The sequence below is a fragment of the Pelobates fuscus genome, chromosome 1 (assembly GCF_036172605.1).
Source record: "Pelobates fuscus isolate aPelFus1 chromosome 1, aPelFus1.pri, whole genome shotgun sequence".
NCBI classification, from domain to species: Eukaryota; Metazoa; Chordata; class Amphibia; order Anura; family Pelobatidae; genus Pelobates; species Pelobates fuscus.
In genome coordinates this window covers 111,370,105-111,397,172 of record NC_086317.1, presented here as the reverse complement: position 1 = coordinate 111,397,172, position 27,068 = coordinate 111,370,105, and the positions used below count along the sequence as shown (strand labels likewise).

The 27,068-nt window shown below is 36.4% G+C and overlaps 1 protein-coding gene across 3 annotated transcripts in view; it reads right to left on the bottom strand.

Annotated features, from left to right (window-relative positions):
- Nucleotides 1-27,068, bottom strand: part of NLGN4X (neuroligin 4 X-linked) — a 371,997-nt gene that overhangs the window by 264,552 nt on the left and 80,377 nt on the right. The window lies entirely within an intron of this gene.

The following is a 27,068-nucleotide window of genomic DNA, read 5'->3' as shown; positions in this document are numbered from 1 at the left end:
CAAATCTGTTGTTTTGAGATGTATTCATTAAATCATGCATTGAGGCACTTTGATAAGCAAAAAGTATTATTGAAAATAGATTTTTTTTTCTCATCTTGTTTTTTTTTTTTTGTCTTAAATTAGTAATTTGCTTGCCAATTCTTCACAGCTCATAATACCATGCATACATTTACATGGTTCTGATTTTTTTTTTTACATTTTTTATTATGAACATGGTTATGACTATTCTGAAAACTAGCATTGTCTGACTAAACTCAATGGATTAAGGAAAATAAAAGGTTAAAACATTGATCCTTTTTCAGCTTCTTTAACCATTGAAGGTGGAATCCTGGGAAAAGGGTTAGAAGAGTTTTCTCAGACAATTACAATAGTGTAGCAATCTACATAAAACAGTACTAAATGTTTGGAATTTCTCATAGTAATTTTATTCAGTTCTCAATTTTTGAGGCTATTATACTTATTGGAGAAACAAGCCACTTCAAAATAATATTCACATGTTAATTTCTAAAATGTATAATAAAATATTTAGTAAAGAATGTGCATTATAAAACTATTGTAACATAAAATTAACACTCCCCTTGTACATTCTTTACAATTCTTGATTTACTGAATAGCCTTGATACTTTTTAAATGAATCATGGTGGGAATTTTAAGAGATATCTGATTAAAAGATCACAAAATGGCAATTATATCTAACTATTAATTTTACCTATGCATTAATCATCATTATATAGCTAAGATTTTAGCTGCTGTTTTGTCATTCATATATTACTTGCAATTTTGCACTAAATTTCCTACCAGTGATAAAAAAGAGAAAGAGAAATATATGAAAGAATATTCACGCTACAGAAGATTTCACAAGTTTGTCCACAAGTCATCACATCCCATTGTTTAACAAACAGGATCCACAATCCAATACATTTCATCAAATCATTTTAAAAAACAGTTCTTGAAAATGTCAGATACTGACATATACAAAATAACCAACTGAATTGAATGACCCCATTATTTGTATTACAGCCTAGACATTCCTTCAGTTTTATAGCTATATAGTCATAACAGCTTTTTTTGCATAGCAGAAAGGCCAACAATATTGATCAAGTATGCTTTCTTTTGAATCTATAAAACATTTTACATTTAGTATCTTAGTAAACCTAAAAAAATCTTGCTTCCTTATTATGTACACAGTGATATAGAACACAATACAATATTATTATTATTATTATTATTATTATTATTATTATTATTAATAATAATAATGTTATTATTATTGGTATTTATATGGTGCCTACTTATACCGAAGTTCTTTACAATATTATAAAAGGGGGAAATCTAACAGTAAATGAGAGAATTACAAAATGTTACAGGAAAAATAGATAAATGAGGATCCTGCTCAAATGAGCTTACAATCCACAGGAGCGGTATAAAACACAATAGGAAGGGCATCAAGAGGGACAGCAAACAGACAAGAATACAAAGTAGCAGTGAGAGTGGAGTGTGGCCCTTTAGGGGAGAGAAAGAGTCAGGATTGTGAAGTAAAAGTTATTTTAGTGCCTAGCATAGGTGTGCGCACGGGGTGTGCCGGGTACCCTAATCCCTTCGGCCTGTGCTATGTGCCTCCATGGGCTGGTGAGGGAGATCTTGATCTCCCTCACCAGCCCACAGGCAGGGAGGGAGGCAGGAGAGGACCTGCGGAGCTCTAGCCAGCAGCTCCACCGGGTTCCTCTCGCAAGGTCGGAGCGTTGCCGCGGCACACACACACACACACAGCACACACACACACTAACAGCTCCCTCACACATACAGCACCCACACACATACATCACCCTTACACACACAGCACCCTTACACATACACACACAGCACACACACACTAACAGCACCCTCACACACACAGCACCCTCACGCACAGCACCCTTACACATACACACACAGCACACACACACTAACAGCACCCTCACGCACACACACACACAAAGCACCCGTACACACACAGCATCCTTACACATACACACACTAACAGCGCACACACACACTAACAGCACCCTCACACATACACTCAACACCCTTACACACACACAACACCCTCACAAACAAAGGGTCCTTTGGAGCTGTGATATATTAAGAGATCATAGAAAAGGATACTTTGTATCTATTGCCTATTATGGGTTCATTTATCTACTACATACAGATTTGTATCCAGTGTTTTTTTGTCATTCTAAGCCATATACTGCAAGTCATGCGGTACTCATATATTGAACCTTAGTTTTCTATTAAGGATAGACTCATTAGTTAGTCACTTATTATTAAACTTATATTTGGTGACAGTATAGATTGTAGAGTATTCATTTATTGCAATTCAGAATATTACATGATTCTCTACTCTATAATTCCACTCGTTATCTGCCAGTTCCTATATGTGAAATAAGTCTCCCCTGAGTGTTCATAGTTGTGATGGTTTCTTAAGTTTCTTTTTTTCTCTGGGTTTTTTTTGATGCCCTATAATAAAATGTTTTTTATTTAATCTTTATATATATAGTACAACACCCATAGAACTCTCTTTTTGGTGCTCCCAAAGCTTATTTAGCGAGGGATCACCTCCAGTTTAAGTGTTTTTGCATATATTCAAGGGTTACCCCCTATTGAGTTCTGTGGACACACTTTAGATCCCATAAGTGGGTATCTTGTACTTCTCTGTACTCCTTCTTGATTTTTCTAGTAACATTACCTAAATATGCCATATTTTATCATATCCTAATTTCCGCATACCTTGTGATCTCAAGAGTGTGGAAACAAGCATCGCCACGAGATACAGCAGTAGTGAAAAAACAGGTCAACTTGAATTGGTTGTAGGAAAAAAATTAAAATGCGGCAATTTAGGTTCAAAACTTCCCTAGACAAGGCTCAAAACTTTGGCAACTTCCACAACCCTGACAGGGGATGAGCACCTCTCTACTTCCCTCCAAAAAGAAAAAAATATATATCCTATATATAAAGACCACACAACCTTAATCTTAGGACACTCGAAGCATAGAATAACACCCTTGGACACATTTCTTCTTTCAGTAGCTGGGACCCAGTCCACTAATGCAATAGGTAAACACCTACTATAAGAATTTTATTTCACTTCTCTCCACTGTTCCTACACTTCACTTTCCTCCTGCATACATGAGTTAACAATGTTTTGTTACAAGCACATGAATCCTACTGTATATCAAGTTATAAGGTTTTGATCAGGCCTGCAATGGAATGCTTTCATGTGTCTGTATGTGCATTTTTTCCTGTAGCTGATGTACCATACATGCTTGGAACCACAACTTTGAATGTCACTGTCACTCATTATACATGCAATAAAAGTTGCCAAATCGAAATAAAAATATCTATAGAATGTTGAGGTTAGAGGTTTCCTTAATTGGTGGCATAAGCAATGATGGAGTTCAAACAAAAAAGAAGACATTAAATATTTAAACTGCAGTACATTTCATTTTAGTGACTGCAAAGAAGCTCTGTAATGCTCTACTTGGGAAGGGGATGAAAAAATATATATAATTCAAATCTTAAGATATGAAGCCGTGTGAAAGTAATATAGATTGATCTGGGAAGTAATATATAAAGAAATCAACATGCCACCCACTATTAAAACAAATGTCCCATCACTCATCTCAAACTTTTCAAGATAATTGAAATTCATAAACATGGAAATTCATAAATGTTTTTAAATTAATAATATGGAAACTCATAAACCGCTTTATATAATGTAGTTTTAAAAATAACTATACCATTTTTTTTATGAAAGCATGAAATATTAAAAAACAAAAATGTGGATGTAGATAAATGGGAATTACTTTGTGTCCATATAACAAAGTCTGAACCTAAGCTCATCCAAAAGCTAAAGAGCTATGATAAGACAGATGAGTTGATTTATATTTGCCAAAATTATATAGCTGAAATATTATGCTTGTTTTGTATTTTTATAATTGATGAGAACATAAAAATTATTTTTGGTACAAGCTACATATGTGTATGAATAATTCTAGCTGCAGAAACATAAATGTTTGTGATGTCAATTATAGCTAAAATATTTATTTTTTAAGTCTAAAGTATCTGGTTATGAAAGCATTACTAAACATAACATTACAGTACATTCTGCCAGGTAGAAAAAGAAAGCAAATAATTTTAAAATATCACGTAAACAGTGTTCGTTCACCTGCTGATTTCAATAATGACAGTACAGATCAGGTGCACAAATTAACGTCAAAATGATGGATGCTCTACTGCAAGTAAACCGCAGTTAACATTTGTCATGTATTATGTCAACTATTTCCCATGGCAAATATATCTCTTCAGCTATGAAAGGCAATTTATATCTTAGTAATGCAGAGTTGCACACATGCACTCACAATCAAAACAGTTGTCAATGCACTTAACGGAAATGTTAAGTTACAAAATGTCTGCAGAATCTAAAAAAAATGTCAAGATTAAAATGTTACTACTTGATATCTATCTATCTATCTATCTATCTATCTATCCATCCATCTATCTATCTATTTATTTATAACATATTTTACCAGGAAGGAGACATTAAGATTTTTCTCATTTTAAAGTATGTCATGGGTTTCAAGTATGTCCTATCTATCTATCTATCTATCTATCTATCTATCTATCACACATTTTACCAGGAAGGATACATTAAGATTTCTCTCATTTTCAAGAATGTCACGGGTTCCAAGTATGTCCTATCTATCTATCTATCTATCTATCTATCTATCTATCTGTATGTCTGTCGATAAACAACAACAACCTTGTACTCAATTACTTCACCACCCGTTAGTAATTGCCTAGGTGCTCCTCACAGTTAGAAAATAATTACACAAAAGAGGCACTAATGGGACTTAAATACATTTTGTGATCAAAACTGCATTTATTAGCATCACGTTGTAATAAATCATTTGACATTTTAGTCCCATAGTGGACTTTTATCAAGATGAAGTACAATCAAATGTGAAAATATAAAAAGCATAGCTCAGCTGGAAACAATGCTCACCACATGACAAAAGAAACAGGCAAGTGGTAAGCGTAAAGCAAAACCCAGAACCAACAAAGGAAAAGAAAAAAACAAATGGCACAAGTGGAGCAACCCCCACACTTTTTATAGAGCTTTTAATTACCATTGTCATAAAATATATATATATATATATATATATATATATATTAGAGGTGCTCAACATTATAACAGCCATGGGGAAATTCCTCAATACAGCCTTATAAAAATAAACTTCAATTAACTTGTCCTGAAATACAGATGTATTTATGTATCTATTGTTATATTTTTTTTTATATTGTGAATTAAAAGTGATAACTGAAAATTCCTTTATTGCAGATATTAGGTATTTATCCCTGTAACTATCTTCCTTCATACAATAATCAAGCACCTTTGTAATGTACTTTTTCTTGACCTCTTAGATGTTCCAGAACAGACATTCATTTATGCCTTAATAAAGTAAATTTTTAAGGAAATATACAGAGCTTAACATCTAAACTACAAATCATTTGCCTATTATTACTATTATTATTGTCACATAAAGTGCTAACTCATTCCACAGAGTTTTACAATTATAAAGTGGGAATATGAAAGCAAATAACGAAAACTGTTCCAAATCTTAAAAAGAAACAAGACATTATTGAGGAACTACTTAAAACACCTTACAATCTAGAGCGAGAAATATGAGAACACAAGAGGAAGACAAAATGGAGTATATGTTCCAACAGGTGAGTGTGGGGAGATTACAATTTGATCTTGAGAGAGTGAAGTGGACTATGGAGCCACAACTTTTAGTAAACAAGAGGGTGCAGACAGCTTCTAGGCATATAAATTACCCAGGGAAGCTGTAGGTTCATGTGAAAAGATAAGAAAGAACATCTCAAGAGATTGAATATCTAATGGGAAGGAAGCAGACTGTTACAAAATTCCCTTGAATAGTACTGTAGTTGAAGTTAGCAGTAGTTATAAAGAGAGAGTAGTATAAGGTCAATAGGAAAGTATGTCACTGTGTGTATCTGAGTGTGTGTATTTGTGAGTCAAGGTGTTTGTATCTTTGTGTCAGTGTGTATCTGTGTGCCTGTGTGTGTGTATATCTGTGAGATACACACACTGGCACATACAAACACAGATATACACACCTTGACACACACCAGCACATGCAAACACAGATAGACACACCTTGACACACAGATACACACTGTGTGTCAAGGTGCGTGTATCTGTGTGCCACTATCTGCCAGTGTGTGTATCTGTGTGTCAGATTCATACACACTGGCACATAAAAACACAGATACACAGACCTTGATACAGACACATACAAACACAGATACACACACCTTGATACAGACACATACAAACACAGATACAGGCTTTGAAACAGACGCACACACCTTGACACACAGATAGATACATACATACACACACACACACACAGATGCACACTGTGTGTCAAGGTGTGTGTATCTGTGTCAGTGTGTCTATCCATGTGCCACTATCTGCCAGTGTGTATCTGTGTGTCAGATTCATACACACTGGCACATACAAACACAGACACACACCTTGATACACAAACACATAAAAACACAGATACACAGACTTTGAAATAGACCACTATGTTGATACACTATGTCAAAGGGTTCCGCAGGAAAAATTAATTGGAAAAACCTGTTCTAGAGAAATACATGAACAGTGTGAAACATGTAACTCCATTTTAATGTGTGACAATGCAGCCAGTTTGTCAATCTCATTAAATAGCAGTGCTGTGCTTGGTGATGTGATCTCAAGCATAGCCAACTATTGAATGCTACAATGCTAATTAACTGTCCTTTTAGTATAACTTTATTGTTAACTGAGGTTAGTATGAGGTTGGTCAACTGTCAAATTACAAATAGGTTATTTAAAGAAAAAGTAGGAGAACTGAAGTAGTGCAAGCTTGCTGCAATCCCCACTAGGCCTTGCTGATGCTGCAAGTAGAAACTTTGTTTAACTTAGCAACACATTGAAAATAGTGCAGATTTTTAACAATTTGGACAAAGAATTTGAGTATACTAAAAACAAAACCATGTCAAAGCCACTTTAAGGGAAAAAAAATCACTTCTGTTGCAATTTGTTCATTGACAATTTTTTATTAAGTATAAATTCAAAAAGTCATGTTAAGAGCAAAAGAGATGTGCTATCCAAATTAAATTATCAAATTATCCGCATGTAGAAAAAATATTTAAAAATTACAGTTTTTTTCAGTTATTTCCAATGTTTTAGAATTGAAATGTTGACTAAAGAAGAATATGCAAATCTGTTAAAAGAAACACTATGCTGTTAAAATGTATTATTAAAATATTATTTTTAAAGTTGGGGGTGCTCAAAGCTATGTATGCATGGCTCCTTTCTCTGTATAAAAAAATATATATTTTAAAGAAAAAAATGAACTTGTAATCCAGCACACTCTACAGCTGCTCCTCCCACTGTGAGATCAATAAGTATGATGCACTCTAGTCCAATCAAACACTTCTCATAAAAAAAGTATGGTACATCTCTGGGGCATGCGTCGCAATTACTATTATCCACCATTCCAATGATTCTCAAAGAGATATACTGAATCCAAAAATTCTCTATGAGAAACACAAGCCATGTTTGAGGTGCAGTAATGTCTACATTACTATTTCACAGAAACAGCAATATTTTATATTGCCAGAAAACCATTACATCAAGATGTAGGAGTTTTATTGTTTATATTAACACCTTAAGTATATTGTTCAATGCAGCATGGACGAGCTACAAAGCACAATTATTAACCTATTGTTATTGCCTATTGCTATTCTTAGGCAAAGGGTTTTGTTTGATATGTAATAATGATTACTGAAAGTTTAAAAAAGCAAATAGCTATATTTTAAGAGCAATTCATATTTGGTGATGCTAGGAAAATTAAAATGATGCTAATAACCTAATACTTTACATAAGCTGGGAAGATAATAACACTTTGAATTAAAAAAAATAGCAAATATAATCATGAGTTTGATTTAAACTCAGAGTTCGTATTTTGAAATAATCTGGGAACTACTAACCGGTTAAACCAAAACAATTCCCTTAGGATCTTGTTCCAAACTAAAGTGTGTGCTTATGTATAATTGCCAGCTTTATACATGAAATCATTTAATGAGTAAAATGTGACGCTGAAAGATCAGATGGCATAGATTGTTTAGCACCTTTGTGGGTTGAAGAATCAGTCAATGTTGTTGTTTTTTTTCTATCCATAGTTTAAACTATACCAATTCATTATATAGACTTCTCATTTGCTCGACTTTCCTATATACTTCATATTTTGAATATTTGCACAGGGCACAGGATAGGTATATCCCATAAAGACCCCACCTCATCTGCAAATAGTACAGCCTATAGACTAATTTCTGAAAAACATAAATCAAACTGTTAATAAGCTGGCAGAAGTTACTGTGTTGATAACCATTTCACCTTCAGGTAGGTATAGATTCAGTCTCTACATTGTGTTGGCAAATCTACCTACTAATCCGGCAGTGGCTTCCAAACCAGTCCTCAAGGCAGTCCTATCAGTTCTGGATTTAGCAATTACATGGTTGTTTCCAAGGTGTTTCATTACTTTTTTTCTAAAAAAAAAAACCTTAGACACAATTGGATTATTCCTAAATCCTGGACTGGTAGGGGTGCCTTGAGGACTGGTTTGGGAACCAATGTACTACAATATATGTATAACTTACAAGGTATATTTATTTGATGTAACATCTGGCAACAGACACATAATTTTCCTTTTCCAACATGATGACCGTGGCATTCCAGACCTGCATGTTTGTAGTTTTTACCAGTATGCCAGTGGCAAAACCACAAAGTCTATTAAGCTCCAAATAATGTATAGAAAAATTAATTTTCACCTATATGTTTGTTTGCTAGTAATTGTGGCAATCACAATGCATATGTGACATATTATTCTCTATAAAGTAAACCGTGATCGACTAAACAAATGTGTTAATAGGGTTGCCACTAAGAAATAAAAACATTAGAACTAATATAAAAGAGGTGTAGAAAATAATTATAAAAATTAAAAATAATAAAATTTTTTTTTTTTTTGTTCCAATAGTCCATGTAGTTAAAATACCCTTCACAGATGCTATCATTTATATGTTAATTTAGTGTGTTATGAGAAATAGGAATCGACTGGATAAAAGGAGAGTATCCTATTCAAATGCTATGAACAAATAAATAAATGGACACATTTAAACAAACAAAGATTTTGAGATAATGTATTATATCCATTATTATAATGTGTGTGGTACTATAGAGACACTGAAAACCATTATTTCATCAACAGATGGTACATTCTGCTCTTGGGTCCAAGTGATCATCCCGTTGGACTGAGCAAATCAGGTTGATATACTTACAGGGACTCAGACCTAATTAAAAGCCTATTTTTATCACCAAAAGACTTATCAGATATATCACAATTTATACTTATCATTTCTAAACCTAAGTTTGTCATTTCTGTGGAATTAAATATTAAAAATTTGTTTAGCTTATTATTCCACCGTTCTCAAAACAATTATCTAGAATGCTCATGCTGTGGGTACTTTACTAATCACAGAAGACCCCAAGTTATTTGCTTCTATTTCTTTGTGGACTGCTAATACAAATATGTTGCTTAAACATCTCAATTAATATACTAGATGTTTTTGCATATGCAAAGAACCTGCAAAGGCAGATATGAATGATATGGTTCATCCTCTAGATGACATTTTTAGAAGATTTTTAGAAGATGTAAGATTTAGAATATAATTTCCATTTATTAAAGGGACACTATAGTCACCAAAACAACTTTCGCTTCATGAAGCAATTTTTGTGTATAGATCATCCCCCTTGCGGTTTCACTGCTCAATTCTCTGCCACGTAGGAGTTAATTGGCACACATGTATCACTAATTATACTTTACTATATTTGTATTTTCTTTATATTTATAGGATTCAAATATCTATTATATATAAGGGTAAGTGTGTGACATATTACTATATCATAGACCTTCCCTATATCTACTGTTGTCGACTTTGATGTCACTCAGTTAGTTTTCTTTATTTGCATTTTTATGTATATTTGTTGCATTCTCTAGTGAACTTAAAGTAGAAATTGTAGCAATATTAGTCCAGTGATGCAGATGTAAAAAAAAAAAAACAGATGAAATTAGTATCTTGTAATAATTTTCTTTATTTGACTGACAGAATATTGTACTGACAAGCTTTCAGGAGAACCTCCCTTTCTCAAGTCCAAATCTAGATTCTACAATAGAAAATAAACTACCACTACAGGCAAACACAGCAAAACATATTGTTTACTCGTTGGAAAAGTTAATGTACATGAAATATTGTGTAACAACAATGGGTGGCAAAGAGATCATACACATTTCATTCTTCTCCTCTTATGCCATATTCTCACATTGACTTGTGATCAACTGGCCAACATGCTTTAACGGAGAAGATTCACTGAACAATAAGGAATCTGGCATGGTATGATCATGCACAGTCGAGGCGAGGAACACTTTTTCTTATATCTGCAAAGGTTGTTGGAAATTAAAAGATGCCCTCTCAAAATATAAAGACCGAAATATAAAGCTTATTGCCACAGCATTGCAAACTTTAGACACTTCTCTTCTGTTTCTCCTAAGTTATTCTGGACAACCCACAAAAGCTGTCACAAAGAAACACTTTACTAAGCTAACAATAGCATCTAAATATCATACCTGACATGGATTTCCTTCTCAAGACACCATCTAGATTTTTTTATTCCCTATGATATATAATGAGGGTACGAATACATCCCAACCATTCCCAGAAAAAGAGAACTTTCTCAACACATTCTCATCTTTATATGAACAGGAGTATAACCTTTTTCATTATTTATTTATTTTTATTCATCGTATTTTATTCACAATATTTTTACAAATTTAGAAACAAATTTGAACGGAAAAGTGAGTGGCCAACTTGATCTCAACTAGCAGATGAAGATGCTTTAAGTATCAAGGTAAAGAGCAGAGTAACCCACCTCCAGGAAATTGAAATTGACAAAGACTATTTGCTTCACTACTTGTGGGGACTTATGTGAGCATTGAGGATTCAGAATATTACCTGTAAGAAAAAACACCTGCTCACTTTGGTCACTCAAAGGACTGTACAATAGCTGCAGGACAACCAGAACAAGAGCAGGCCATGCACTCTTTTTCTCATCCCAGTAGTTCAGAGGATCCTCAGCAAGAGACTGTCAGGGTACTCACCTGTTAGACAGACAGCCAGACGTGGCCGCTCCTGGAGTTCCCAACTTGAACCGGGGAACTTATCAGTCCTAGTCCTGATTTCTACCTCTGAGCCACAGCAGCTTTACACAGAGACTACTGAGTCCGGTCCTGTTCATCCTGGCATGGCTTATACACCGGGGGCTGCACCTTGACTTGGCTGTGTCTCACCTGACTCTCATCGGTCATCAGCAGGGTATTTAAACCCAGCCTCTTCCTGTGCTCAGTGTCAAGTCTTTGATCTAGTGTTCCTGTGTCGTACCAGTGTTCCAGTTTATCTGCTTCGTATATTTGACCTCGGCTTGTGACTACGTTTATTCTGACCTCTGGCATCCCTTGACTTCAGCTACTCCTCGTTGTTCCTGACCTCTGGCATCCTTTGACCTCGGCTATCCCTCGACTATCCTGCTGGTTCTGTCCTTGCCTGTCCTGCGTATTTGGCACTGCATCCTGCACAGCCCCCATGCACAGACCCACAGGCCAGGTGAATTCTTACCTGACCACCTCGGCCTGTGGCTATCTGCAAGGGTGAGCAACATATCTGCGCTACAGACTCCCAACTCAGGTAAGACCCTGACAAAAGACTTGACCAATATGGAGTCCGCAGAAATGGGCTCATCCTCACTCCAGCAAGTGTCCAGCCTGGCCCAGACTGTTTCGGAGTTGCAGCAAGAAATTTTTTCTCTTAAAGGCGCAGTACATCCAGCTCCGGAACCCTTTGTCATCATGCCCGACAGATTTGATGGTAACTACATGTCCTTTCAGTCATTCAGGATGGATTGCAAGGTATTGTTTTCTTTAAAGCCTCGAACTTACGCCACGGATTTCATCAGGGTCAGAGCGGCTATCAACCTGTTGTCTGGACGCATCAAAGTTTGGTCTTACCAAATGTTGCAGAGGAAGAGTCCTGTCCTTGTCAGCTGGGAATCCTTTATTATTGCTATGGACTCACAGTGCAGGACCACTAAGCCCAAGCCAGCTCCACCTACTAAAAAAATCGCGGAGTCTACGTAACCAAGGAACCGAGTACTATCACCACACCCCAGTGATGCCCTCTTATGATCCAGTTCCCAGGAAAACTCCAGAGGTATCCTGTGTTCCACTTGATCCTGAGGAACCTATGCAAATTGGACGTGTCCACTGCAAAGTCACACCTAGGGAGAGGGACCGAAGGAGAAGCCATGGTCTGTGTTTTTACTGTGGAGAAGGAGGACACTTCATCACGCTTTGTCCTGTTCGCCCTCCTAGACCTCCAGCTCTCCGACTGGGTAATAATATCCTTCGTCCAGTGTACACCGCTTATCAGCCTAAAGAGCTACAAGGGAGCCGTTATTCCTGCCCAGGCTTGGCTTCCATGGAAAATGCTATACCTCCTGCTCCAGAGTCGTCTGCATCTACTACCAAAGTTACTTCCTGTAGTACCACCACTACTTCCTGCCCACTTGAAAAGGATTTACCTATGGATTGTGTCATTGCTTCTAATGGCACTACGGTCTGTAAAAAAGAAGTGTTCGAAAAAGCACTGCTAGCTACGAGCACTGTTCCTGCCGAAGTTGTGGAAGTTCTTGCCACCTGTACCCGGAACCTAGACAGATCGTCAGCCGTACCAGAAGCTGGTACTGGAAAATCCAGAGCTAATAAGGGATTCCATACTGAGGACTTTCACTATGGGGACTCGATGGATTCTGAGAGTGACTCTGGAGAGGCGGATTATTTCGATGAGGAACCCACTTACGCCCAGAGGTCGTTTTTAAAGGGGGGGTACTGTCAGGGTACTCACCTGTTAGACAGACAGCCAGACGTGGCCGCTCCTGGAGTTCCCAACAGGGGACTTGAACCGGGGAACTTATCAGTCCTAGTCCTGATTTCTACCTCTGAGCCACAGCAGCTTTACACAGAGACTACTGAGTCCGGTCCTGTTCATCCTGGCATGGCTTATACACCGGGGGCTGCACCTTGACTTGGCTGTGTCTCATCGGTCATCAGCAGGGTATTTAAACCCAGCCTCTTCCTGTGCTCAGTGTCAAGTCTTTGATCTAGTGTTCCTGTGTCGTACCAGTGTTCCAGTTTATCTGCTTTGTATATTTGACCTTGGCTTGTGACTAAGTTTATTCTGACCTCTGGCATCCCTTGACTTCGGCTACTCCTCGTTGTTCCTGACCTCTGGCATCCTTTGACCTCGGCTATCCCTCGACTATCCTGCTGGTTCTGTCCTTGCCTGTCCTGCGTATTTGGCACTGCATCCTGCACAGCCCCCGTGCACAGACCCACAGGCCAGGTGAATTCTTACCTGACCACCTCGGCCTGTGGCTATCTGCAAGGGTGAGCAACATATCTGCGCTACAGACTCCCAACTCAGGTAAGACCCTGACAGAGACAAAGCACATTTGCACAGTTAACTTCTAACCATTTCTGAGGCACCAGCAGGCTTATTCACTTTCTTTAGTCAAACAGCCAGTAGCCTCAAACCAAAATGCAAAAAAGAACCATGCCTTTAAGCCAGGTAGGCATCCGCGTCCGGGACCTTGAAGACGACAGGGAGGTAACCCAAACCTAATTACAAACACTTACCTCCACGATCGCGTTCCACTCCATGTATATAGCCCAGATGCAACGTTCCCTCGAAGATGTTGGCAATAAAGGGCCACGGGCCTGTGGGTCAGGGGCCTGCCAGAGATGGCACAGGAAAACTTGCAGAAACTACTAACAGAACTATTCAATCTCATATTGGGTAAAGCTGCTGATGCCCCCATGATATTTGACAGGGCACACCGTTCATTACACCCAAGGGTGGTGCAGCAGAAGTACCCAGGGACATAATCTGCCGCTTACATTATTTCACAGTGAAAGACGGAATTCTTTGGGCACTATGAGATACCTCATCGCCGCTACTATTTCATGGCAATGAGATCCAAGTTTACCCAGACCTCTCATGGCTAATTCTTCAAGCGAGGAGGACCCTGAAGCCCATAACAGTTCTATTGAGAACACAGAATATCTGCTACCACTGAGGCTTCCCCTATGCCCTCATAGTACACTACAAGGGCAAGATTATCTCTATAGCAACGCATCAAGGCGTTGAACCATTCACTAGAGCCCTGGACCTTTCAAAAACCCAAATCATGGACTGGTACACCCCGGAACTCATACTCGTGAACAACATGCAACCACTGGGGGGGGGCGAACCCCTCTGAAGAAACGAAGAACGGAACCACCTATTACCACTGGACGTGCCGAAAGACACTCGACCAATGGAACGGCCGATTAAACCCTCTCTCATGTTCTGGACTGCACCCTGGGCACCCAGACAGACACTCCTGACTCCACTGCTCTGATGAACTACAACCACCCAGCACGCTTTTGGACTCTTAGCGCCATTCCTCAGTTTTGGCACTAGCTAACCGTGACGAAGCACAGACCAAGAATACTGCTAGGGAATTAATCAACAGAAACTAGGCTGCAAGACACCAATCCTCTGGTTGTCGGGGGGGACTGAACACATTAAATACTTATATTTGCATAAGATGGGTTCTAGGGGTCCTAGGGGACCACGGGTGAATGACCATAATACCTGATGTGGAGTAAGTAGACAGGTTGTATATGCTCAAAATTCTGTAATGCATTGTTTATACATTGATACAGGAGCTGCTACATGACTCACCACTGCTATTCACCTCCCTCTCTCTCCCACCCTACCAGACCATAAGGGTGCATGACAGAGACACTCACCACACATAAGACATCTAGAGACGACCGAAACAATACCTCCACTCAACACACATTATATATCAAGGATTGCAACCTGCAACCCCACACCCGAAGACTGTAGACAGACTAGTCAGACAGCACATTCACGCTCATATTCTATTACGAAACAGCCACTATAGGTCTACTGTAGAATTTCATGACACTACATAACTGACTACTACACCTCCATATATGCTACTCACCCCATTAGACTTATAGCAGTGTTACTCATAGAAATACTACTTCTCTGCAGACTCTGGTAATTTCAGGGATAAACGCCAGCGACAGCGAGTCAAATAAATTATTTTATTACTTAGATATACATTCAGGATACCAATCAACTGTATATAGTTCACACTTTATTCCTACAAGTGTCTCCTTTTTGTTCAAATTATTTTATATATATATATATATATATATATATATATAATTACAAATAAAACAACAACAGTCCACATGGATAATGCACGTTATGTGTTTTGCTGTAGCTTTATCAAAAGCTTTATCAAAAATACAATTTTTCACAAAATTTGATCTTGATTGAACTCTGTCTAATGCTGGTCCGTACACTACAATACAATTGACTAAATTAGACATTAAAATGTTATGGGAATTGTTTCTATTACTGTTTACGATGTTAAAATAGAAAATTAAATTTTGCGGAAGATAATTCCGGATTATTCGCCAGAACTGTTATAATTGTATTGGCTTTATCATAAAGAGGTTAATCTAGTAATTGGATCAATTTTGATTGCTAAATCATTTGCAATATTAATGTATTATATTATAGAACTTTGAGGTAATCAGACTAATTAACTGATATTGAAATTTGTTTAGTGCTTAATAATAGATGCATGGTAGTATATCCATTCTTAATCCATTCTTAACTGAAATGCAAATTTTCCCTTTGCCTATTACGTTTGATTGTAGTAGCTAAATTGCCTGGAAATGTGGATTCCATGACAAAGTGGCAATCTTGTCAAACTGTGCAAATCTCATGCCATCTGTTTTGCATTGATCGGATACCAGATTGCTGAAAATAATACCAATTCTCCATATGGCACTATGGCAAACATTCAAACGTATAGCTTTCTGCCTTAAATGTCACCAATATTTTAGAACTGAATTTTCTAATGGTAATGGGGCTGGGGGTAGCAAAGGAATATGAGAACAAGCAAATACTGTTCCCCTATAACACTTGAGTAAGAATTGTAAGTACCAAGTAAATATAGTTTTCTACAGAAAATGGACAGCATAAACTTTTCCAATGCAAAGTATAATCACTAATATAATTCACAAGGTTAGTAATCTCTAGTAGTTAGTTTGTTTCTTTAGTTGTTTGATGAATAACTAATTGGATTGCATTTCTCATGACTCCTAGTCCTTTGTGGGAAATGAACAAGGCATGCATAGAGAATTTAAGTAGAAAGGGCTGTACATTAGCCACAGCCAAATAAGGACACTCAAAAAATATATATTTAGAAGTTATAAAATGTATAAAACAAAGTTACTGTCATTTAGCCAGTGTCATGTCACATGACCATTAACTGTCCGAGCTGTGAAAAGAACTGTTGGAATGCCACTGTGAATCTGAAGTAAAACAAAGTGAGAAAAGAAAGGTGGGCAATGTCAGTTTTTATTAAAAGTAAACTAGAGGGAAAAAAAACACATCTTGGTATTCAATTCATGTCAAGTGCATCCAACAAATATGATGTTTGCCTTAGTTACCAATTCTGGCACTGCTCTTCCTCCAATGAACAATATTCACTGTGCCATTTTGAAATCTGAGCTCCTCATATTATCCTGAGCCACTTCACTTCCCTATAGCCCTCCAATATCTCCATAAGCCTCTGAGTGATGGTGGTTAATATGAACTTATACAGGTGAACATAATCAGTCCTTAGCCTCTCATGATATGTATACTTAGCATTTTGTGTGTAGTTCATTGACTAACTGTAAGCACAGGATATCAAATCCACTTCAGAGCAAAGATATAGTATCTAGGTATAGAATCTGACACAGTAGCACTGAACAAAAAGGGTATCAGGACATACAGTTCATCTATGCATGCATTCAGCGGTGGAATGACTTATCATGTTCGACCCATTGCTTTTTAGTTAGAGCTTTGATGACATTGTGGCTAATAAATCATATAAATGTCTCATAACACTCAATGGTGAGCTAGATGCTAACTACATCTAGAAGTGAAGTACTGTGAAACATGGATAACCTCAGGCAATAGGCACTAAATGTGTCTGTTAGCTCCTACAGTGTCTTGTGGCATTGTGCTCCCAGGATTAAAAGAGAACATTAGCATTACAATATTTGAAAGAATGACATGGGGTGGGGGATGAAAAAGGGACAAGCCAGTGATGCATAGTGGAAGGTGAGCATTGGCATGTCCTCCAGGTTAATACAAAATCTTGGTAGTCATCCCAGATACCCATACTCCAATAATTAAATAACTCACTCACTTGGGCAAAAATACCATTCAATAGCCTTATACTACAGAAGACACACTTCTTGGGACAAAGAGAAAGTCACCAAAAGGTTCATCACCCAAAATCAGAATTGCCCTACAGGATCTGAGACATATGAAACCAGATAGTTCATCAATACAATACTATGGCTGCAAGCTTGGACAACTTAATTAGTTCAAAGTGTCTGCATTATCTATGCTCTTCAATATTCTATGGCAGAGAAATACATTTCTCTATCAGTAAAATTCTACCTATATGTGCCCTACTCCAGTAATGGTTAGACTTTAACATTTCCTTTGCACTCCAGCTGCTGTCATCATAGGGACAGAGATTTAGCACTGTTGCTATATTCTAACTACAATCATAGTTTTCAGGCATCTACTGAATATCTTGAAAAGGACATTTTTTTATTTTATTTTTCATAATTTATCTTTATTGCACTCATAACACATACAAAGTTTTCAAATGTCAAATTCAGCATGCACATGAAATTCAGCATTCACAATACTTCCAAAATCGACATCTAGCATCTATATTAAATCAAGCCCTTTCCGTATGAGAGTCTCTTGAAGCCTCTATGATTATGGTGTTGTGTGCTAACTATAGGGTGTTCCATAACAATTATGTCATGTGTCAGCTATGCTTTTATCTGCGAACAAAGTGTATGTGTTAATCTACAGTTGGTCAATGAAAAAGTTTATTTTTGCTATTGTTGTGTATCTCATGATTCTTGATTTCATGATAAAAATAATTTATTTATAAAATGTAGTTAGGGTGCTATGAGCTTACTAGTTTTTTACAATGGTACTACTTATATAGAGTTTAGATACTGGGTGCTAGGTGTTACCTTGTACACATCGTACATTAGGTGGTCTTTGAGTAGGGTGTCATGTGCTCATTTTCTCTGTAATAAGATTACTGAACTGGTGATGCTAGTTGCTTTTGTTTTGAGAAGAAATTGTAAAAATAAACTTTAGATAGATTTATAATTCATGTTTGTTTAAGCAGTCATTGTAATATTTATGTGAATAATACATTTGGATATGTATTTTTAAATTGTAAAATATGCAAATCATTGGTATCATCGGTCTCCCCGGTTCAAATCCAAAATCATTATTCAAAGTAGCATGTTAACATTTAATATTAATGGTTCAAGACTATATCATACAGAAACACAGAGCATTGTGAGTTTTTTTTGTTTTTTTTGAATGTAGAGGTATGCCAGATCATGGTGTAATATATTATGTTCATTATCAGTGTATAAATATTTCTATTAGTTAAGAGAGAATATTTGTTAGGGGATCCAGTCAACAATGGTCCAAGTTGCAGATCTCCCATTGCAAAGGGAAGCATTAAAATCAAGTACAAATGACCAGGTGAGATAAATGTGAATACGGTGAATAAGGTGATCTAATAATATCTCTTATCAGTTATTATATTTTCATTGCTATTTTACATCATAGCCATTTATTTTCACAGCATAGCCTTATTTCTTGTCCAGCTGTCAGTTCAGATGGATGTTTCTTACAAACAACATCCAATGGTTTGAAAAGAGTTTTGTTAACTGGGCACAGCAAGATACTCACAGTAAGATCTCGGTTGAATAGTTACACAAGTACAGCTAGAACTGATCTGGGGTCTGTATATTGGAGACACAGTATCCTTGTGAGACCTTTTTAAGTCCTACAGTTCCTTTCTCTTAGAGGAGAAGTCAATGATTTATATGGGATGTCTTGTAGTTTTACAATTCACAGCCTGCACATTGCATTGATACACATTTTGACTTTTTGACAGTGTAAAAATAGTGTATTGTATATTTTTTTTTATAAACTAAATATAAATAGTTCCCAATTTGCCTTTAAATACATATGTTTAATATAATATAATAAAAAACATCTTTAATTAACCATATAGTTTTGCAAGCAATACTATATTCTAAAAAACCTCGATGCTGACTTTACTTCTGCACACTGTGTTAGCTAAAAGATCTATCACTGCAGTTCAACTGCTTCTCCGATGACCTTCAAACTTACTATGTAGCACAATATGCTTTATATAGTATAGGATATTAGCTTCAGTTTCCCTTGCAGCCTTTATATCATTTTCAAAGCATTTCTCAGTAGTATTATATCTTCCCTAAAGGAAGTTTCATCGCACTGCAAGGTTATCAGTTCATTATCATCAGTTTCAGCATTAGTCGTTAGTAAAATATCAAGTGCAGTTCTGGGAATGAAGCAAAACAAAGTCTTATTTCATTAGGGATACACAGTTATTTTATGTTTTCCTGCAAAGTAGACAACAAACATAACTCTTTCCAATTTGTGAAGGACCAATGTTATACTCCGCTTTCCTGATGTAATAAAAAATATTTATCAGGAGCCTTATAATGGGCCTGTGTAGAATGATTACAGTTCAGATTATTTAGAGTGCTCCATCTGTTTTCACAGCACAACTGAAGCTGCATGTGGACTTCCATAATTTTAACAGATGGTGCAATGAATCCTTTAGTTTTTCACATGCTCATCTGACTTTATATCATGTGGAAAACACTCATTTATAGTAAACACAATGAAATAAGTTTTTGTATGGGACAAACATGCACCAATGTCTGCTTGTTTTTTTCCAATTTTTTGTTGTTAAATGAATGTTTGTTGCGCACAGTATATATATACATATATATGTATATATATATATGTATATATATATATATATATATATATATATATATATATATATATATATATATATATATATATATAATCATGGGTTACCTAAAGATAACGAACCTGCTTATATGTATATCTCATCAAGGGTTACCTGAAGATAACGAACCTGCTTTATTAACTGATGTAGCTGATTTAATAAAGCAATTTAATAGTCAAAATAAAAAGACCACGCAGCTATTATTATTATAATTTATTTAAGAGACACTTACATATTCCTTAATGCTGTCCATGGGTACAAGTGCTAAAAGTAAAAAGACAAAGAAGAAGAGAAGGAAGGTAGAAATAAAGGGAAGGAGGAAGGAAGGAGACAACTCAAATTTGACAAATACAGGAGGAGTTGAAGGCCCTATTGCCATGGGAACTGCCAATCTAGATGAATAGGAAGAGCAAGACACAGAAGTTGAGAAATGAAAAGAGGAGAATGTTCTTAATAAAGAGTTAGATGAGGGCATTTATTGGGTTTCTTAAGATAGATAGATAGAAAATATTGCAATCAGAACTTCTGGTGCTTAGCTAGGTCCTACTAGCTCATGCAAATGTAAAGCTGGCACTGTCATAATTTTTTCTCACATCATTATTTCCAAATAATCAATGTTTTAGTCTCACTCTTTTTAGAAAGATAAAAAATGTAACAGATAATGTCCATTTCTATTGAAATCGGCACTTTTATAAACTGTCACAAATGTGACACAATCCAGACACATAAGGCACACCAGCAAGCTTAAGTGCTTTATTTGTGTGAAGTGCCCTTTTCATTATATGGAATATCATGTATACACTTAGCTTTTCATGCAGATGCTGCTGCTGATTGAATGGTGTTTAGGTTTTAACATTGTTGAAGTGAGTGACTTTTCAGTATTTTGCAATATATATATATATATATATATATATATATATATAAACAGCAAGAGCATATGTGAGGAAGGCTGAACTTGATGGACGCAAGTCTCTTTTCAGCTATGTAACTATGTAACTATGTAATATATATATATATCAATTAAACTGTCAGCAGGCTTCTCATCCCCCACCCCATGACTCCTTTCCTGCAACTGTCAAAAATGACCTACCAAGCACTCAATAAACCCTTCTCTAACAAACTATTTAATTCCCCTACTTTAACCCGTTTGTGTCACTATACCCCACTCCCTCTAGCATGTAAGCTCATTGAGCAGGGCCCTCAACCCCCTCTGTTCCTGTACGTCCAGTGGTCTGATCTCAATTATGTGTCTGTTAGTCCACCCATTGTACAGCGCTACGGAATTTGTTGGCGCTATATAAATAATAAAATAATAATAATAATAATAATATATATATATATATATATATATATATATATATATACAAATGAGCTCAACAAAGAAACACATTTTTGCCTCAATTTCACTTTATACATGGATTCCTTGGAGTATGTGTCTGCTGTTTACAAGAGTTTTGACACACAACTCAGGAAGAGGAGCAAAGCCAGTGAACCACTCATGGACAGCTGTTTCGTTGTTAACCCCTTAAGTCCGGCGGACGTATATTTACGTCCTTTTAAAAGCGGCTCTAAATGCCGCAGGACGTAAATATACGCCCGCCGTTTTTTTTTAACTTACCCGGTCGCCGGTGGTCCCACGCCGGCGATCGCGGTTGGGGGGACTCCCAGGGAGCCCCCCCGAGGCAGATCTGCCTCCTCCGGTCCCTCCCGGTCATGTGAGAGTGAGGTCCTTGCGAGGACCTCACAATCACATGGCCGGTATAGCTGGCTCAGGCATTGCCAGCAGGGGGACCAACTGTAATGACAGTTGGTCCCCCTGCTGGCTGAAAATAAAATAAAATAATGTTAAATAAGTGTAAAAAAAAAATTTATACTTAGATCATATATATATATATATATATTATATATATATGATCTAAGTATATATATATACACATATACATACACACACATACACCGTCTAGGTGTATTTTAATAATATATATATAATTATATATATATATATATTAATATCAAATTACACGTAGACCGATACTGATTAAATATATATATAATTATTTTTATATATATTTATAAATAATATAAAAAAATAAATATGTAAATACGTAAAAAAATAAAATAAAATAAATAATTAAAAATAAAATATTAAAAAATATATAGATGTGTTTTATTTCGTTCTAACTGTATTGTGATATTAATATATATATATTTATATCAAAATACACATAGAACGAAATAATATATATAAATATATACGTATATATCACTATATATATATACCTATATATAAATAAAAATATTAAAAAAAAGATATATATATATATATATATACGTATATATACACATATGTATATATATACATATATTAATTCTACACATATATTTATGTAATAATTTTACATAATTAGGTATCCTAATTAATTACAATTAGCGGGACCTGCCTGACCACCCATGCCAAAAGTATAGGGAATTTAATTTGCTAGCACTATATTTAACCCTATAACTTTCCAAGACACCATAAAACCTGTACATGGGGGGTACTGTTTTACTCGGGAGACTTCGCTGAACACAAATATTAGTGTTTCAAAACAGTAAAATGTATTACAACCATGATATCGCCAGTAAAAGTGACGTTTTTTGCATTTTTCACGCACAAACAGCACTTACAGGGACGATATTATTGCGGCAATACTTTTTACTGTTTTGAAACACAAATATTTGTGTTCAGCGAAGTCTCCTGAGTACAACAGTACCCCTCATGTACAGGTTTTATGGTGTTTTCAAAAATTACAGCGTCAAATATAAGGCTTGTGTTTAATTTTTTTCACATTAAAATTTGCCAGATTGCTTACGTTGCCTTTATGACCCTATGGTAGCCCAAGAATGAAAATTACCCCTATGATGGCATACCATTTGCAATAGTAGACAACCAAAGGTATTGCAAATGGGGTATGTCCAGTCTTTTTTAGTAGCCACTTAGTCACAAACACTGGCCAAAATTGGCGTTTTTTGCATTTTTCACACACAAACAAATACGAACGCTAACTTTGGCCAGTGTTTGTGACCAAATGGCTACTAAAAAAGACTGGACATCGCTTATTTGCAATACCTTGGGTCGTCTACTATTGCAAATGGCATGCCATTATGGGTGTAAATTTATTTCCTGGGCTACTATACAGTCTCAAAGGCAACGTAACCAATCTGGCGAATTTCAATTTCAAATGTAACATGCTATATTTGACCCTGTAACTTCCCAAAACACCATAAAACCTGTACATAGGGGGTACTGTTTTACACGTGAGACTTTGCTGAATACAAATATGTGTATTTTATTGCAGTAAAATCAAACAGTATTATGACATTGACAGTTAAAATGTCATGTAGAACGAAAAAAATCAAAAAAAATCTTATTTTCTCCCATTTTTTTCATATTAAATTATGTTTCATAGCTAAATATTTGATATTAAATGAAAGCCCTGTTTCCCCTGAATAAAATGATATATAATAAGGGGGGGTGCATTTAATATGAAAGAGGTGAATTACGGTTGGACAGACATATAGCGCAAATGCCAGGTTTTGTTTACATTTTGTTTCGTTCACAACTTGTACATTTGGCTGCGGTGTTAAGGGGTTAATGCAAGGTTGGTTATTATTATTATTATTATTGCCATTTATATAGCGCCAACAGATTCCGTAGTGCTTTACAATATTATTAGAGGGGGGATTTAACTATAAATAGGACAATTACAAAAACTTACAGGCACGATAGGTTGGAGAGGACCCTGCTCAAACGAGCTTACAATCTATAGGAGAAGGGGTGTAAAACACAATAGGACAGGAAATATCAAATAGGGTGGAAGTAATGCAAAGCTGGAGGAGAGAGTAGAGTGCTGCCATTTAGGAGAGCGCAAGAGACAGGTATGTGAGGTAGAGGTTAGTCTGGGAGGCCATAAGCTTTCCTAAAGAGATGGGTTTTAAGGCACTTCTTAAAAGATGCAAGACTAGGGGAGAGTCTGATGGCGGTAGGCAGGCTATTCCATAGGAAGGGAGCCGCCCGCGAGAAGTCCTGCAAGAGTTGGCCGTACGGGTTTGAACAACGGACAGGAGGTGGTCACGGGCAGAGCGGAGAGACCAAGAAGGGACATACCTATGGATCTGTGAAGAGATATAGGAGGGGCTAGAGTTGTTCAGTGCTTTATAGGTGTGAATTAGTACCCTGAAATGACTCCTATAGCATACAGGAAGCCAATGTAAGGCCTGACAGAGGGGTGAGGTGTGAGAGAACCGACTAGAGAGGAAAATCAGTCTGGCGGCAGCGTTCATTATGGACTGTAGCGGTGCAGTACGGCTTTTGGAAAGACCAATCAGGAGAGGGTTACAATAATCCATGCAGGAAATTACTCGGGCATGGACAAGTTCCTTGCCCTAGCAATTTGGTTACTGGCTTGCTATGGAGGCATGGTGTTACTTGTAAAGTACATATCAAAATGTGCTTCTCTGTTGAGCTCATTTGCATACGCCTACCCAATATCCCTTGAAGTAGTGAGAACACTGATAAAGTGAGAGTTCAGTGGAAAAAGCAAGTCTTATGGCTTGACTGGAGTGTGTATTTGTGTTTAGCAATGTATTAACTATCCACTTACTTCAGGTGGAAGGGGTTTTCATCCACACTTTTTCCCCCCACCACAACTCTCTTGGTATGTATGTATGTATGTATGTATGTATATATATATATATATATATATATATATATATATATATATATATATATATATATATATATATATATACATAGCAACATATATATTTAATATTTAGTATGTGTGCATGTATAGCGCACCCCCATTTATGCTTTAGTTATATCTTATTTACACTATTATCCAACATGGGGCCCACATGGTGACTGTGGGAAAAACAGCCTGGGGAGGACTGGCTAGGGAAAAAAAAAAACGGAAACAAAAGATTTAACTCTAAAAAGGTAGACCATCGAGTTGGAAACTGTAGGAACATGATCTATACACCAAACCTGCTTCATTAAAGAGATACTATAGGCACCAAAACAACTTAATCTAGCAGTCTGGTGTATAGATCATGCCACTGAGGTCTCATTGCTTAATGATCTGCCATTAAGGAGTTAAACCACTTTTAACTCTGTTTATTTAGCCCTAGCCACACCTCCCCTGCCTGTGATTCACACAGCCAGCATGAAGAAAGATGGTTTCCTTTTCAACCAAATGTTAATTTGCTTTAGAAGTTTTTTATCTCCTGCTCTGTAAATTGAACTTTAATCACAAAGGAAAGGCTCTTGCACGGTCTAGAAGGATATTCATGGAACAGCAGATACAAATAAATCTAAATTAAACAGGTGCAATAAATTAAGTTTAAACATTAGATCTTTATACAGGAAGTGTTTAGGAAGCCTTTGTGAGTTACATGTAAGGAGGTGTGACTAGAGCTGTCTAAACAAAGTGATTTAACAACTAAATAGTAGAAAATTAAGCAGTAAGACTGCACACCCAAACTGCTTCATTAAGCTAAAGTTGTTTCGGTGCATATAGTTTTCTTATAAGCTAAAGTTATTTTAGTGCTTAGCGTGTTTGTTTAAGTTATTAGAACCACCATCTAAAACAATTAGAACCATGATCTAATACAATTTAAGTCATTTCCATAATACTTTATACTATACTATACTCAGGGATCGCAATTCTTCTGTATGAGAAGCATATGATTGACCACTGTCCTCTATAAACATGGACGTTTCTGCTGCAAAGAAAAAAGTTGGTTGAGCTTATCTGCACAGAGCAAAAACATCAGCAAATACAAGATATGATGTAGGCTAAAAGAAAATGAGATTTTAAATGCATTATGTTTGAATGCATTTTTTTTTTTAAATAGTTTTTTATTAAAGCAATTTTTCAATATACAACAAATATACTGGACCTAGGAATCAAATTCTTAAATTATACAGCAGACAAATAAATAATTACATATCTTATTAAGCATTTTACTGCGTTATACAGCATCAGAATAATTGTTTGCATTTAAAATATACATTTTGTAATTTAGACCATCTCTTTAAGGTCTAGTCACTGACTTGTGATCCTCAGTGAAAAATATCTAGTCTACCTATATGTTAACAGTAAGTCACTGGCAAAGTTTAATATTTGGAATTGACTCATACTGCCCAGTTTTTTGTTAGGTGTTATGTAAAATATACAAATGCATTAACATAATGTGCTCTGAGTAGAGTTCCAAAATGTTTACTAAAGAAAGGGAAGTTAACAGAACATGTGACTGCTGCTCCTGGTGATAAATGCAGTGTTTTATCATTTCAGGGGCCAACATTGTCAGACTTGATCTGGCCCCTTCTGATTAACTAAGTAGATTGGGACCTCGGTTTATGAATTTAATGCGTTCTGCGGGACATTTCTTATTGCAACAAATTTGTAAACCGAAAAGCGGTTTCCTATAGGAATGCATTGAAAACCAACTAATCCGTTCTGGAGGTCAGAAAAAGTTAAAATGAGCTGGCATGGAAACCAACCCACAATGCAGAACACACAATAAAAGGCATGCAAACGACGGAGCTCAGCTCCTTTCCACAGCTTGAGAAATGCACCAAAAAGTCCAAAAAATGCTGCAAAATTTTTCCAGAATGGCTCCAAAACCCAATGCAAAAACAGCTCCAACACCTCCACACTCGACGCCATGTGCTACCCACAGGCTCCAGCATGCAGGGGGCGGTGCTATAGACCTCCCAGGTGCAATGCATCCTGGGAAAACTTGCTTTGTA